The following is a 12,493-nucleotide window of genomic DNA, read 5'->3' on the forward strand; positions in this document are numbered from 1 at the left end:
TGTACTTTTTGTCTCCCTGTTTCTACTTTCGTTTTTTCTCGTTCGCATGCCATATTCCGAATTCGTAGCAGTGGGACTGACATCAATGGATTTTTTTTTATTATTATTAGTTTAACCTATTTTAAACTGATATAAATAATTAGACAAAAATAATTTAAAATAAAGGTATTCATGCACTTATTGATCCGTGCTGAAATAATAACGTTATTTAAAAAAGCCATTCTTAACATGCGGAGGGGATTTTGTACCTATTCTGTACCTTAACCTTAGAATTGAATAATAATAATAATAAAAATTAAACTTGGAAATACGATTTAAAAAAAAAAGCGCTGATCAGTAAGTGCATTCATTAGCACCAAAATAAAAATTAATTTTTATTTCGAATGATTTAATCAAGTAAAATTGCGATTTTGTTTAATACTTCATTACTTAATTCAAAGTTATTCTAGCAAATTAGCTAACGATTTAAACAAAAAAATTATCAAAAATTGAATTAAGTTAAATATTTTGAAAAAATTTTTTTTCAAATTTAGTAAGTCAAAAAATGGCATTTTTACTTGATTAAATAATTCAAAATAAATGATTTTTAATTTAATTTTACTGTTGAACTAAAAAAAAACATCGTTTTAGTAAGAAAAAGAAAAGTCTACTGATGTCGGCCTACTGCTACGAATTCAGAATAGGGGCATGTGAGCGAGAAAAACGAGAATAGAAACAAGGAGAGAAAAAGTACATGAGAGCCCCCTAAACCTGACCCTAATCAAAGTTTTAGCGTTAGTTCGGTAAAAGTCGGTTTGATTCGATTCAAATTCAGTATTGTTGTGAACGTGCGAAATAGAAGTTCAATCACGGCTTTATTACAGAAACAAGTCAAGGCAACAATTCTTTGAAAGACTGTCCGAGTTTCGCGCTAGGATCAGGGTTTACTTAATCTCCTAACCAGTATGGTAGGCACAAGATGAGGTGAGAGTTTGAAAAGCCTGTGCACTAGAGAAAGTTTTTTTTTTTTCTTTTGTAACTTAGTTTTTGTTAACATTTGTTGAACCCCCACCGCATGTATCACCTTTTTATCTTAATGTTTGCCTTCGATTTTTCTCTCTCTCTCTCTCTCTCTCTCTCTCTCTCTCTCTCTCTCTCTCTCTCTCTCTCTCTCTCTCTCTCATCTATTTTAATCGGTATTTTTTTTTTTACTTTAAATGCAACTCAACATTCACCGTTAAATTGACAACTTTTAAAGGTTTTCGCGTATGCTGAAAACGAATATCACATTTACATTTGAGGCAAACAAGAAGTTTTCTGGATATTAAGACCTTTATTATTTAATGTAATCCATTATATTTAAGAAGGCCTAAGCAAAGCAAAGCACTAAAGCAGTCCCCGTATATATTTTCGAAGAGGAGTGCTGCTGACTGCTGCTCTGCTGCAGGCGATTAGCATTAATAGCCTAATTTCTTCTAGAAGAAAGAAGTTAAAGCATGGGAGGCTGGACCGCTTAGGATTGAACAGATACTTCTGTTTTATCTTTGATAGTCACGAAGGATTTCCCTCCTCCTAAGACAATTTTGTGTTCGCAATCAGACTGAATATTTCCCATATTAGAAATCGACATTGTGTCTTTGTTCTCGTGGGGGGGGGGGTAAGTCAATAGAGATTACGGTATTAATTACATTTTCATTCAGTAATTTAAGATCCAAAGCAAGCATCTGTTCGATTTAAAGAGGTTATCTTCCCAGGTATTACCTCCTTTCGGAAGTTCTCTCACTTATACGCGTGTCGTCATTTTTGTCTCTATCCAGAATGCTCCCCTTCAAAGAACTGGCTACCCGCTTTTTTTTTTTTTTTTTTTTTTTTTTAATATCATTTATTCACCTAAGAAGGCATATTGCCCAAGGGTTACTGTGATTAAGGGTCAGATTATTAAAGTACATCTTTAATGTAGAGTGTGCAGAAAGATGTTTGTTCACATCACATTTAAATTTCTCTGTTGCAACGGGGAGTGGCGAGAAATAAACCTTGCGTAAGTAAGGATTGAAGTATTCTTGTTTATGGGAGGATTGTGAACATGAAGTTTTTTATTTTTGTTTTTGTTTTAACTTAAATTTTTGAAAACTTTTGTTGACCCCCCCCCCTATATCACTTTTTTTTAATCTCATTGTTAGCCTTCGATTTCTCTCTCTCTCTCTCTCTCGTATTTATTTTTTATTTTAATCGGTATTTTTTTTACTTTAATTGCAACTCAACATTCACCGTTAAATTGACAACTTTTAAAGGTTTTCAGGTATGCTAAAAACAAATATCACATTTACATTTGGGGAAAACAAGCAGTTTTCTGGATATTAAGACCTTTATTGTCCAATGTAATGTTATATTTTTACTGGCGGCCATGTTTTTTCCCCAAATAAACAAGTACTAATGCGCATGTGTGTTACAACCTCGCCTCTCCATGTTAAGAATGGCGACCGCCATTAAAATTCATTAATACATTGGAAAAATGTTTTAAGATGTAGAAAACTTCTGGTTTGACCTAAATTTGGATGTGATATTCGTTTTCAGCATACCCCAAACCTTTTCATGTCAATTTAAAGATGGGTATTCAGTTGCAGTTAAACTAAAAAAAATAGAGAATATTTTAAAATCGGCGTAGCATAAAACAGTGTTAGGGAGTTTTAGTCAAGTTTTCATCCCATTGCTAAGATTGGGGAGCAGCGACTAAGAAACCATTATTTGTTGAGAGAGGCAGAAATACTTTAATACTTGACTTTGCTTCATATAAATTAGTTTATTCTTATTTCAATTACCTAAATTATTTAGGTTTTAGTGTCTTTCATCATGGTTTTGTCATTATTACGCTGAAAGTATTTTTTACTTCAGCTATGCTTTACAAATAAACAAAAGAAAAACAAACAAAAACCACCAAGTTTCATCGTACACGTGAAACTTCGAAATGAGAATTGGACAGGGATGATAAACTGAGTTCATAACTGACTTTCGAAAAATTATGAACTAAGATAACCTCGTTCTTGTTGCATACATACATCATTATGTATGTGATTTATATAAGCAAAATTTATCTATTTGTGAGTGTGACAATAAAATAAGTTTGTCTTACTGTGCAGATACTTATTTAATATCATTATGAGTGAGTAGAGATCAGGATGTCCTGTGGAAGAGATATGAGGAAAGAGATTGACTCCGAGTAGTTTAAAACATCTTTTATTTCCAGAACGCCATCTTACCGGAAGCCCCAGCTCCCGGAAGTGTCCTCCTGTCAACCTGCAGTTAATGTCTTTCGTATATATATGTATATATACATATATAACATCCCCCCCCTCCCGAGGTCCTTTGCTATTGAAATGCAAGTTCACTTAACATATATAATCTTTCATCTGGATTGATGTATTGGTCGTTCTGACCTTGATCAAACTCCTAACTCTGGAGTTGCTGGGTTTGGTGCTCCTGTTCTTGGTTGATGAACTTGCTGTTGTGCTGTTGGTACCTTTGAACGAGGTACTAACAGTAGATCTCGGCAGTTTTCGGCGTACAGTACCAAGTATGACCTTGGTTAAGAGCAATGTTCAATCACTTTGCCTATCCTGGACCAAGTTTTCCCATCACGTACTCTGATGTGATGCCCTATCTTTAGTGAAGGCAGCACATGCTTATTGCTGATATGCTGTTTTACCTTCTGTATGTTAGTTGGTGATTATCTGCAAAGATCATAACCATTATTTCTTATGCTTAAAAGAAGTGTTCTCAGTTGGCGGTTCATTAGTTTAGCTGCTGGTGAAGGAGAGTTATTTTTGCCTAGTGTTGTACGTAAGGTTAGTAGAGCAAGATATGGATTGTCTCCAGTCTGGAAGCAATTGTGAAGTGTTTTCTTCACTGTTTGGGTGGTTCTCTCGACTAGACCATTAGATTGTGGGTACTGTGGACTGCTAGTTACATGGAAAAAATCCCATTTTGTAGCAAATTCCTTGTATTGTTGAGACTTAAATTGGGGGCCATTATCGGATATTACTTGTTTGGGTATACCATGTCTCGAGAAGATGTTTTGTACAGGTTATTACTGTTGATGCAGTTGTATCAGTGAGATGGCTGAATACAAAAACTTTTGAGTGGTAATCCACTACCATGAGGTAATCTTTCCCCTGCAGCCTCAAGAGGTCTGTACCAACCTTATGCCATGGTTGGGCAGGAATGTCATGCCATATTTCTGGCTCTGAACTTTGTTGATTGCTATAGCATTGACATGAATCGCAATGTTTTTTCATGCCCTCTATTTCTTTGTTCATGTTTGGCTAAAATAGAAACTGCCTAGCATTGGATTTGGTTTTCTTAATACCAAGATGTGCCTGATGTAAAATCCAGCGCATTTCTGCTCGCATAGTGGTTGCAACAACAATTTGTTGACCCTTTAATAGTAGTCCTTCCTGGTATGTCATGTCATCTCTGTAATCAAAATATGGTTGAATACAGGCATTGAGATTATTTCGATGCTTTGGCCATCCTGACTTGATTTGCTGTTGCAGTTGTTGTAGTGTTTCATCATTAGCCATCTGAGTTATGAGCTGTTGTCGACGTTTGTCACTAATGGGTATTGGAGAAATTTGGAAGTGGACAAAAAAGTTAATTTCTGGATTGTTGTACTTTTGTGCTGCACTGCTGAGTGTGTCAACAACGTGCATTAGTTTGCCTTGAGTGTATTCATTTTCGAAATTGTATTTCTGTAAGCGTAATAGGAAACGTTGTACTCTGGGTGGGGTTTTAGAGATTGGTTTTGTGACAATAGTTTTGAGAGGCTTGTGATCATTGTTTATTAGAAAGCGTTGCCCATATGAGAATTGATGGAAATGTTCACATGCAAATACTATAGACAACATTTCCAGTTCAAGCATGCAATAGTTGCCCTCAGCTGATGTAAGAGAATGGCTAGCAAATGCCACTGGAGCCCAGTTATTGTTGTGCTTTTGTTCCAACATAGTCTCAAGTCCTAGGGTTGATGCGTCTGAAGAGACTCTGATGGGAAGTGCTGGGTGAAAGTATTTTAATGTTTGGATTTGTGTAACTATATTTTAGTCGTCGAACAGCTTTTCTGTGTTTTCAAACAAGAGGCGAAGAGGTGCAGTTTCATTTGATCAGTTAGGAATGAATTTTCCTAAGTAATTTATCATGCCTAGAGAACGCTGAAGTTCTGTTTTGTTTGCTGGATCTGGCATGTTCATGATCGCTTTGCATTTTTTTGTCATCAGGTCCAACCCCTCTACTGGATATTTTGTGTCCTAGAAATGTCAACTCGGTTATGTTGAACTGACACTTTGATTGATTTAGTTTCATGCCGATTTCCTCATAACATTCAGAACCTCAGTAGTTCTCTTTTGTAAGAGTTCTGGGGTGTCTGCCCAAATGATGATATCATCCTGTGAGTTTCTGCATCCTTCAACATGTTCTATGAAAGCTGCTAATTTTGCATGACATATTTCACTGGCCCTGTGTATGCCATATGGTAGACGTGTGAATCTGTAGCGTCCACAAGGTGAGTTGAAAGTGAGAAGTTTGGAACTTTCCTCATCAACTTTAATCTGCCAGAATGCATTAGATGCATCAAGCTTAGTGAAAAACTTTGCACCTGCCATTTCCTGTATCATGTCTGATGCTGTTGGTAACCTATAATGTTCCTTTTATAGCCTTAAGATTCCATGGGTCAAGGCATACACGAAGGGAACCATTGTTTTTCTACTACCACCAGTGATGATACCCATTCTGTTGGTTCTGATACAGGTTTAATAACACCTAACTCTGTCATTTTTATAAGTTCCTTTTTTAATTTTTTCTTTAGTACAACTGGAATATTCCATGGAGGGTTTATGACAGGTTTAATTTCTGGGTCCATTGTGATGTGATGAATATCAGGGAGAGTCCCAAGTTCTCCAAAGCATTCCTTAAATTCAGAGAGAAAATCATTGTTATTTGTGTTAATTTTGCATACCTTTTTTATTAGGTTGAGACTAGTATAGGTGTTTAGTCCTAGTATTGGAGATGCATCTATATCTGCTATGACAAACATGACATGATACTTGACATTATTTCTTATTATTTGAACAACACACTTACCTTGAACTGGTATTGCTGTGTCGTTATAGGCAGAAAGTGTTATGTTGGTTGAATGCAATTTTGGACGAACAGATAATTTGTAGTAATCTTTTATTGGAAGAATGTTAACTTGACTGCCAGAGTCCATTTTAAATTGTATGTTCGTCCCATTGACTTGTAAATTAATGTTCCAATCTTCAGCCAAGGCATTAACTTTGTTACTTTTTTCTTCTTGGATGAGAATTTGGCAGAGATGCTATCCACATAATTTTCATAATTATCGTCTGTAGAAGATGCCTCGCTGTGTTTCTGTTGCACTTTCTGTACTACTCTTTTAGCAGGATATCTACTCGCAAAATGATTTTGTCTTTTGCATTTATTGCAGATTCGACCATATGCAGGCCAGTTTCCACGAAAATCTGAGAATGAACAGAATATACAGTATTTTTTGTTGTTACTGTAGATATGAGGGGTGTGCAATAAGTAATGCCCCTGACCAACTTCCTATAGCAATAGAGCAACGAAACTTGGCACAGTTATTAGTCTTTCTCTACATAGGAACCACCCAGAGTTATGCATTTCTCCCATTGTTTGATGCAGCTCTGGAGACCGTTTTTGTAGAACACCCCAGGTTGGTCCTCCATCCACGACGTGACTTCAGAAATAAAGGCTGCATCATCTGGGAAACGCTTTCCTTTCAAAAACAACTTCATGGCTGGGAAGAGGTGAACGTCAGAGGGTGCAAGGTCATGAGAGAAGGGAGGATGGGGGAGGATTTCATAACCACACGCCCGTGCTTCTGATCTGGCGACATGTGAGTTGTGGACCAGAGTGTTGTCCTGCAGGAGGAGGGTACCTTTGCTGATCTTGCCCCACCTCTTGATTTTGATAGCTTCCCTTAATTTCCTCAAAAGTGAAGCATAATAGGCTCTTGTAATTGTGGTACCCTTTGCCAGGAAATCTGTCATCATTACTCCATCCTGGTCCCAGAAGACTGTGAGCATAACCTTGCCAGCGGAGGGCTGCACTCTTGCCTTCTTTCGAGGTGGTGAGTCCAAGTGCTTCCATTGCATTGACTGCGCTTTGGTCTCTGGATCATAGTGATGGACTCAGGTTACATCCTGTGTAATGAGTCTTTGGAAAAACTTTGCCTCATCTTCTTGGCACATCTCCAAATTCATCCTCAAGCACTCTATGCATTCTAGCTTCTGGAATGGTGTAACAAACCTGGGAATCCATCCGGCAGACACCTTATACATATGCAAATGGTCATGAATGATAGTTTCCACAGACCCTCTACTAATCTTGACATCTTGGGCTATTTGGCGAATAATAATGCGCTGATCTTCCAAAATGGCAGCCTCAACTTGACTGACAGATGCCTCATCAATGGTAGAAGGGGGGGGGAACGACCAGGTCTGGGAGCTGTTTCCACAGACTTCCAGCCATGTTTGAATTCACAATGCCAGCGTTTTACAAGGTCATATGATGGGGCATTATCACCATAAGTTTCTTTCATTTCATCAAAAGTCTCCTGTGGTGTGCGTCCTTTCAAATACAAAAACCGGATCACTGCTCGACATTCAACAGGCTCCATTTCACACCTGACTCGGTTCAAACATCTGTAAAACAAAAACCACAATGAGTTCAGAGCTGTAATTTGCCACATGATCCGTAGAGATATAAATCATTGCACATGCAAAATTTCAGCTAGATCAGACAACTGGAAGTGGGACAGGGGTATTACTTATTGCACGCCTCTGGTATTATTTGAAGAGTTTGGTAAATCACTTCCAGATCGTTGTTGTGGTTGATTAGTATTTTCCTTTTTTCACGGAATTTTTTTTTTTGTAAAGTTCACCGATTTTAATTCTTTCTGTAATACCCCCAGTCTTTGTCTAGTTAATTCAGCCATTCGACCCGCTTTTATAGCTCTTTCCAAAGTTAAATCAGATTCGGCCAATAGTTTTTCTTGTAGACGTAAGTCATTAGTATCTATTATTATTATTACATCTCTTATTAAACTTTCACAGAGTTCACCAAATTCACATTCTTGGCTGAGTGTTTTTATCCTAGTAATGAACTCCTCAAATGATTCCGCGTCTTCCTGAAAACGAGTGTCACATTTCTTCAAGGGTTACAAAATTCTTCAAATTTGTTTAAAACTGTTGCAAATTTAAATAAGTTTGTCTTACCTTGCAGATACTTATTTAATATCATTATGAGTGAGTAGAGATCAGGATGTCCTGTGGAAGAGAGATGAGGAAAGAGATTGACTCCGAGTAGTTTAAAACATCTTTTATTTCCAGAACGCCATCTTACCGGAAGCCCCAGATCCCGGAAGTGTCCTCAACTGTCCCGCAGTAAATGTTTTTCGTATATATATATATATATATATATATATATAATGTGTGTGTGTGTGTATATATAACAGTTCTTGACTTATTTATAATGATGGCGACTGTATTTTTCAGCCGGGTTTTCATTTCAGCGTTTCACGTGTACGATGTTTGGCTCTATAATTTACTGAAGCTTGAGATAAAAAAAATGATTTGTTTAGGAATTATTCTAATTTCCAGTGCGAGATGATTTTTAATTTGACAGTTTAAACACTTCAAAATCACATCCGAGGCCAAAGTGACATTCATCTTTTTCTTTTTGTTTTTTATCTCTCTCTATATAAGTGACCCTGTCAATTTGTTGGTCTTAGGGACGGTCTCTATCAAACTCCGGTGTCAATTTTTGGTCTACAGATTTGAAACTTGATATTGTGGGGATTTGAACCTGTGGAACAAATTCGAGTTGGTCTTTAGCTGGTAAAAATAGCAGCTATGGGGTCAAAATGGAAAAAAGAAAAATGGTCTTTAGCTGGTAAAGGCGACTTAAAATGCACTTATGCATATGTCCAAATATACATGCATTGGTTAAACAACGTTATTTTTTTTATTCATATGGAGCTAGGTCAGGTAGTAACGAATAAGGCTGGAGAGTTATGTTTTAGTTTCGATTCTAGCTGATTGCAGCCAAGTAATATTTTTTCCTTACAAAATCACTAACTGCTATATATTGGGCACAATATAATAATCAATACAGAATTCTGTATAATAATAAATACGGAGTCTGCATGAATTAAAATTCAAGCATATTTCACGACTGAGCAATGCAAGGTGACCTGCTAATATATAATGGTTTCCATTGGTGATTTTTTAAATCAACACATTTCTGGTGAAAACATTATCTACTTACATATCATGTCGAGATTAGTATAAATTCCAAAAATTATGTAAAATGAGCGAGCAGAAAAATAATTACAAGTAAAAATAGAATCTCTAGAATTATCGAGTTTCATCGTATGTTTTAATGTAAAGTTGTGCGACCAATTCGGTAAGATAAACACGCGAGATAACCGTTTCGTTAAACTAAGAGTCCGCCATTTTTAAACATGCTAACTAGGAAGGTAATTGAAGCTGTTTTTTTCTTATTTATTAAAAATATTTCACATCTACTAGATCGTTTGTATGAAGTTTTGGAATTTATATTAAATTTGCCATGACACGCAAGTATGCAGAGGGATCACCTGAAATGGTTTGGTTTAAAATATTAATAATGCAAACAAACACGTCTTTAACATTTGAAAATAATTTTGAAACATTTAATTGTCAATTCAAAAGTGATTTTTGGCTAATTTATATAAATTATAAAATTCTGTGGACCTTACTTGCTTTTTAAAAAAAAAGAATGCCAGGTGAATATATATATATATATATATATATATATATATATATATATATATATATATATGGTAATTGCTTAATCTTTACAGACATTAGCTACCCCAATGCTCTTCATCATAGTTTTCAGGATAATCACTAGTGACATCCAAACCACGTCCGTGAGCCCGAAGATGACTTTTCAGACCAGTATTTGACTTGTACACATATAGCAGACAGTTGTGTGTTAAAACTTGTTTCAGTTCTACCTCGGTTTTATTTATTTTTTTTTTTTTATCTATTTATTTTTTGCTCCCTCTGCTCGTGGCATTTGTTTTTTTTTTTTTTTTTTTTTTTTTTTGATTAATGTAAGCCGCTTTTGAGAGGAGCACGCGATTACAAACCTCACATTTCCAACTGTTCAATTCAATGGGCAAAACCGACACGTTGCGTTTCCGGAGGTTTCTCTTGAGTTCAGCATGATCGATTCTTTCCCTTGCAAAAGTTTCAGTTCCCCCTTCTGACTAACCTCCGGGCCGGCATTTTGCCAGGGTCTCCCGGTTCTGAACAGAAATCTTGAAAGCTTTAAGATCGTCTTTTATGCAATTCTTGGAACACTTCTTTGGTTGATATATAATGAAGCCAGGGATGGCTTCTGTCGTCGGGTTCGAATCTATCGTGACACCCTGCACTAATGATTCCTGAAAGGATGGAACCCTAGGGTCTGTAGGTATTTAATAATTATAATAAATAATTATATATGTATGCATATGGGTAATGGGTATGGCTCAGAGATTAAGGTTTGTATGTTTTGGTTTCGATTCTAACTGATGACACTCAAATGATGTTTTTTAGTTTGGATCTAACTACGATATCTTAGGCTTTATATAATAACCAATAAAGAATTGTCTCTGTAATAAATACGTAATCTGTATGAAAATATATTTAAGCGTGTTTTACTACCAGGCAACGCCGGACGGCCTGCTAGTATTAAACTCAAGTCCAATTGTGCCTTTTTTTTTTTTTTTTTTTTTTTTTTTTTTTTACATATAAAACCGAGGTAGAATTGAAACAAGTTTCAACACACAACTTTGTCTGCTATATGTGTACAAGTCAAATACTGGTCTGAAAAGTCATCTTCGGGCTCACGGACGTGGTTTGGATGTCACTAGTGATTATCCTGAAAACTATGATGAAGAGCATTTTTTTACATGGGTGTCACCACTTATCAAGGCCCAGAAGCCGTCGAGAGATTTGCTAATCCTATGCGATATAACTGTAAGCACATCTGCTGTAGATCTAGCAGAACGGAAACCATATTGAGTGTCACTAAGAAGGTTATTTTTGTTGAGATGGTTGATTACTTCTATATTTAACACAGATTCTAGCAACTTACTCATGACGCACAAAAGACTTATAGGCCTGTACTGAGAGGGGGATGAGCGATCACCTGAATTCTTAAATACAGGGCATACTGATGAAATTTTCCAGGGAGATGGGAAACTATTCTCCTTAAGACAACGTTTAAACAGTTTTGTAAGTATGGGCGCTAGTTCAGGTTGAAGTTTTTTGAGTACTATAATTGGAATACCGTCCGGGCCAGTTGCTTTACTGGAATCAATTTTTGATTAGCTTGGCAACATCACGTACAGATATACGTATATCACATAGTATGTTTTCAGATACAGGAGGAAATATTGGGGGTTGGCGGCCTCTAAATAAGAAACATTTTTTTCAACAGCGCCACTATTCTAGAATTGAATTGAACTTTTCGTTGGATCCAATACATTTTATCACTTGATAAATTTAGTGTTTGTTTTTTTTTGTTTTTTTAGTATATTTTATTTGCAGAGCTTGATGCAATTGCTCGTTTTTTAGTTTTTTTAATTTCTTTTTTTTTTGTTTTTTTTTTTTTGTTCCTTGTGTCCAACATCAAACGAGTTCTCGTTCGTATTCTGAAGATGCGTTTAGCCAATCTGCATTTTGCGATGAAAATAATGCTATTTCAAACTTAAGCGTGACCAACAAACAAATCATCAGAGATGATTGGACGCATGTTGTGTGAATTCTATCTGCGCGTTCAGCGCTGAAAATATTCTTTCAGAAGAATGAAGCTTTTAACAGACGCCGGGATTTTCTTTTTTTCTATTAATTATAATAATTGAACATTTTATTTTTAACCCCCCCCCCCAATTTACGTAAAAATTTCTATTTAAAAAAAAAAGGTTCAGACTTTTCTTTCACGGCTGTTATTAAATTTGAAAATAGAAAACACTCGACCCCAGAAGTGATTGACCTCTGCATACTTTTAAGAGGAGACAATTATAGTGTGTGTGTGTGTGTGTGTGTGTGTGTGAGAGAGAGAGAGAGTGGGGGGTACATTACTCATTCACCTAATTTTAAACGTTAAAACACAAGCCGTTAGGTTAAGGTCACCTCTCTCTATGACCATTGGGCTAATTGATGTTGCCCGGGAAGAATATTTTTTTCATCTTCGGTTTCTTTTTATTTTCAGGTTCGGTTAACCCTGCGTAAGTCTTCTGTGGTGTTTTGTCACCTCAATTTTGCTTAAATGCTCATAATTTCTAGTTGGCAACTTATTTCTTTTTCTCCTTCCCAGTACTTTCCAGTCTCACTGAAAGTATAGCACGCATGGTATGACGCAGTTGTATCTCAGTTTTTTTTTGACATAA

General features: G+C 36.2%; 1 protein-coding gene across 3 annotated transcripts in view; it reads left to right on the forward strand.

Moving 5' to 3' along the window:
• LOC145278247 (uncharacterized) overlaps positions 1 to 12,493 on the forward strand; it is a 1,121,062-nt gene that overhangs the window by 678,254 nt on the left and 430,315 nt on the right. The window contains exon 1 of one of the 3 annotated variants that reach the window (XM_080130552.1): positions 848 to 963. The exons of the other annotated variants lie outside the window; for them this stretch is intronic. The gene's annotated coding sequence lies outside the window, so the exon portion shown is untranslated. Of the gene's footprint in view, positions 1 to 847; positions 964 to 12,493 lie in introns of those variants that run through there. 3 annotated transcript variants of the gene reach the window in all.

Source organism: Euprymna scolopes, chromosome 1, assembly GCF_053919585.1.
Source record: "Euprymna scolopes isolate OS-2025 chromosome 1, ASM5391958v1, whole genome shotgun sequence".
In the NCBI taxonomy this organism is placed as follows: Eukaryota; Metazoa; Mollusca; class Cephalopoda; order Sepiida; family Sepiolidae; genus Euprymna; species Euprymna scolopes.